We start from the raw sequence: 5273 nt of genomic DNA, 5'->3' as shown, positions 1-5273 counted from the left end.
TATACTTGACGCTCATCTTGTTTGTATAACCAAGGTTACTATATTTATATATTGGCCTTGATTTATCACCGTGGAATTATGAAGGTTGATAAATATGTGTGAAATAAAGTCTGCAAATTTAGCATTGTTTGACAGATGAATCGGGGGTGACTCTAGCATCATTATTATAACGTTGATTAGTGAAAGCTTGAAATCACCTGTTAACGTGGTTTTTAACACCCAGGAATAATTACTTCGTTAGTCTTTTACCGATCAAAATTAGAAAATTCTACAAAGCAATCGACTATAAGGTTGAGGTCAATGTCAGTGTGGCTATAAACAGAAAAAGAAGAAGGGCGATAATGTAAACATTTTGTTTTGGACTTTTAATTTGTTACCAGCATTCTACTATTGCTTTATCCTCATTTGTCAATTCTCTTCTAACCTTCTAACCTTATGTCATATGTTGAGTCAGAGGTCAGCTGACAGGTTAGTTTTACAACATTATATATATAATTTATGGGGTTTTAAAATAATACTCACTATCCACCAGTATTACCAAGTTTGTAAGAGCCAGTATAAACTTGTAAAAAACTCTTGACTGTGTTCCTCTGAAACTCAATGGCTGGCTTAATGAATTCTTTATGTATGGCAGAGATGCACTTTATATAGCACCTTAACCACCTCATAAAGATCCAGACAGCCCTTCAAACTAAGATTTTTCAGGAACGCACTACAAACGAAGGGGGCATGGTTTTCCTCAGCATAACCTGAATCACCTTCTGGAGGAATCTCCATCTAAACTGTTTGCGCGAGTTGTAAAACTGAGCAATAGCCATCCTATGTCGCCTCAGCATCTGAATGGCCTCCCTGCCTTTGTCTCTCAGGATCAAAACTCCTAAAACTATTGGAATCAACACTGAACACAGAACCTTTTTGCTGTCTAAGACTATTAACCAGACCAGATGTGCGGTACAACTTTAACCCGGATTGGCATAAATCGACAATCAAATAAACACAAGCATTTGATTTACAAACTCGAGTGATGCCTTTTCGTGCCTATTAGAGCAAATATATGTATGGTTACAAATTATCTCCTGTAGGTCTCCTATATGTTTGATGTGTACAAAATTATGCAATTTTTCACCTATAGGTAGCATTTGTAATGAGTTCCAGATATTTGAAGTTTGGTGTTGGATGAAAGCTTGTGTCATTTGCCGTTTCATGGTGTGAATGAGTTATCTGTTCATTATCTGTTACTATATGAGTGATAGGAAATGTTATAACAATTTATAAAACTTGCAGTGATGCTTTGCCCACTTGGGACTCAACCCTGTGTTAATGTAAGGTAATTTATGAATCAGAATCAGAATCAACTTTATTGCCAGGTATGTTTTCACATACGAGGAATTTGTTTTAGTGACAGAAGCTCTACAGTGCAACAGGATGACAAGACAAGACATATAATAAAAAGAATTATATACAAATATACAAAACATAAGTACAAAATATCAAAAATACAATATATACTATAGACATTCAAGTGTAAGCAGGAATTATGTTTTGTGCAGTGTTATGTGCAAATTGAAGTGTAACTAAGTCTGTATGTTAAATAAATAAGTCTTCTCAAGTGTTCATGACATGGACTGCCTGGGGGAAGAAACTGTTCCTTTGTCTGGCTGTCCTGGTACTTAGTGCTCTGTAAGCGTCGACCAGACGGCAGCAGTTCAAAGATGGAGTATGCTGATGTGAGGGTCCAGAGTGATATTCTTAGTCCTTTTCTTCATTCTGGATAAGTAATGCACAAAGAAGATCCGTGCTGGATGTGGACCCGCCCTGCAGCACCCCATCGATTAGAGGAACTCTAATCAAACCATGTCACTAAAGGAACTTGTTGCGTTGCGATACATCTCTTCACCAAGACAACCCATAAAACTCAAAACTTACGGGAAGGGGTGTAAAAAACTGAATTGGGATTTGGCCAAATTCTGACCAGAATCACTCACTGACTTTTAAAGCTGCTATATAATAACGAGCAGTGGCGGAGTCAGGTATGGCAGCGGCAACCTTGGGACGTAATCAAGGCAATTGGCCACCCAGTTTGTTGGACATGTTTGGACAGCAAAACCTCGCAAACTGTTGCCGAAAAACATGGTTTCATAGCTTTGAAAACATGAGGATGAATTAACTTATGAATTATGAACATTTTATGAATTTGAATAAATTAAAATTAAAATTAAAGTATTGCTTAGCAATTGTAATTATACATCATTGTAATTTAATAAAGTATTTTATGGTGCCATGTTTGCTCATATAATTGAAATTATATGTGCCAACCCAGAGTAACTGCTGGCCTCTCCTGGCCACCCTATGAAAAAAAGTAAATGTACTTAGTTACTGACCGCTTCTGCAAAACTCTCATTAGATCATTACAATTAATGGCAAAATTAATGTTTGAAAATTCAAACTGATATTTTATACCGACACAATTCAGCAAAATATAGAAATAACTGTCTTAAAACCAATTTTGGATGTTAAAATACTAGTGATCTAATAATTTTGCTCACCCTCTACATACACACACTGCTTTACAGAGCAGCATGAGAACACATATTTATAAACAGATTTCAGGGGCAAAAAAAAAACAAAACATTGAAAACTAACCTAGTCCTAGCATTCATGCAGATCCTGGATGAATGCAATGCTTTAGTAATTTTAGAGCATCTGAGTGGTGGGAAATCTGTTATTGTTTGGTGTGATAAACACATTTCATATAAAAGTGACTTTTTGTGGAAAAATTACAGCTCTTAGTATAATTCCACATCAGGGATCCCATTCAAAAACAAATTTTGGCCATAAATCACAATTATTTTTGTCATACGTTGTTTTAATATTAATCCCGCTGTGATGAAGATTATACTGTTCTATTCATAAATGTATAACAGACAGGAAATAATCAGATGTTTGATATGGCATTAGGGCTGGAGATGCCATTGACATGACAACACTAGCCCAGCACTTTTGTCTCTTTCTATCTTACTGTTGCATGCTGTGAGTGAGCATAATGTGACAGGCACATGTAAGAATGCAAAGTTTTTATAAGTTTTTCACAATTCTTCAAGGATTTACCTTTGTTTTCCTTTTTCTTGGTTCACAGCTGATATAGGATATATCAAATACTATAAATACAAATGTCTATTAAGACAAATACAGTAGATACAATTTAAATATTATTTTTAAAATGATACAGTATAATATACTTTATACATGTATACATTTATTTCACGTTAAAATCACTACTTTGTGATTAACATTAATAAGACAGACCTGTCCCTTTAAGACTGATTGAGTATAGTACAATGACACTTTCATTCACTTAAACCATAACCAACTGTATTTTATTCAAATAGATTCAATAGACATTTTGACAGCTGTATGTGCATTTGACAATTAAGGTGCATGGAGAACTGATTGTAGAACTGGCTGAGGGAGCTCTTCTGGATTTTTTTCACATTATTGTTCAGATGTTGTGCAATGTTGCTAATCCTGACTCACCATCACCAGAGGTGTAAAGTACTTGAGTAAACATAACTAATTACTGTACTTAAGTATCTTTTCATGCATTTTGTAGTTTTACTGAGTATCAAAGAGATTAGCAACTTTTACTCTCTACTTCACGACATCTTTGATCAATCAATCACTTTTCTTTGTATAGAGCTTTTAACAATACAGATTGTGTAAAAACACTGAACAGTATCAAATAGTAGAAGAGTGATAGTAATGTGTAATGACAATATTAAACACTTTTTTTTCTTAAATGCAAAGATGCTCTTGATAATGAAATAATCATTGCTAGAAATTTAAGTGTCCCCATCTAAGAAAGCCAGATATGAATGAGTATCTGCATTCAGTGTTACGGTTATACATTACATTTTACAAGGCACCTTTTTTCCAGCAGTTTATTCCAACTCTAGACCTGTATGCATAAAACTTATCAGAAATGCTCTTAAGAATAGTCTAAGCTCTGACTTAAGTTTAAAAAGTTCTTAATTACAAGTAAGAGTTATCTAAGAGTAGGAGACTACTAAAAAGAACCTAAAAACTATTTTTAGCAAAGTCTATGATTCTTATGTTTTGACTGAGGTGATACTGACCTAACAGGTGGGAACTAAAGACTACAATAATGTCAACCCAAAATGGCTGCCCTCGACCTCTTAAACAGCCAATAGTGAGCATGCTCATGTAAAGTCACAGCAACACAACACCAATGTAAACTAAAATAAAATACTTTAATTAAGACAATTTTTAATCTCCTGGTTTACAGTTTTAGCAATGAATAAGTATACTGACTATAGAGTAATTTTTTTATATGTGTCAACAAACAACAAAATTATGTAGTCTAAATTTTTGGCCATGCTGTCATACAAAAGAAATGATAAAAAAAGAACCTACAAAATATTTATAACTGATTATGTTAAAGCCATTGCCAATTAACAATTTAGTGATTTTGTCAATACATTCAGTCACTTCACTCGCCACTTTGGGACATTTTTCAAAAGCCAAGCAACAAAATCAAGACTCATCCGCCAATGTATATTTATATAGATCTGTTAACACGTCATTATGATGCAATCTAGCATCTTAGCCACTTGTTAGCTCTATTCAATGGAAAGCATGAATGTACCTGCCAGTGTATTTCTCGTTCAATGTTATTTTATATTTGGTGGTTTATGTGAAATGTGTAGTCATAAAAGCCTCTTCAACATGGCTTTTGGCAGCTGTTGTGTTTGGTGGGAGTAAGTGGCTAAATATGTGAAATTCTGCTTACTGTGTCATCTTTGGTGTACTGTTCCTGGTGCAAGGTGCATTATTTGCTTAAAAAGAATTGATTTGCAGTTAAATCCACTTTGATTTAAGAAGTTATTAAATGTTTTACTTTGTCAGTTACAAAAACATTTAATAAAATTGATTGTCTATAACCATTGTATCATTTTATCAACTCCCATATCATCATATAACGAAGGCAAAAATGTATCCTGAGTAGGCGCTAAAACAGGTTCAATATGAGACCTGACACATTTTTATAATGTTGACATAGAGCCAAATATTGCTGTGTTTTTATTATGTTACTTCGGTTACACATGTGTGACTGTTCAGAAGTTAAAATATTCTGATACTGTTGCTAAAGAAATATGTCCAAAACACCATAATATACACCAAAACCTACCCAATAGGTGTTGCCAAATGAAAAACTGATATCAAAAGGCATTTGTTTATTCAACTGTTTAGTCGAA

Source organism: Puntigrus tetrazona, chromosome 16 (genome assembly GCF_018831695.1).
Source record: "Puntigrus tetrazona isolate hp1 chromosome 16, ASM1883169v1, whole genome shotgun sequence".
Lineage (NCBI taxonomy): Eukaryota > Metazoa > Chordata > Actinopteri > Cypriniformes > Cyprinidae > Puntigrus > Puntigrus tetrazona.
The sequence above is the reverse complement of the archived record's forward strand: the minus strand, read 5'-3'. Positions refer to the sequence as shown.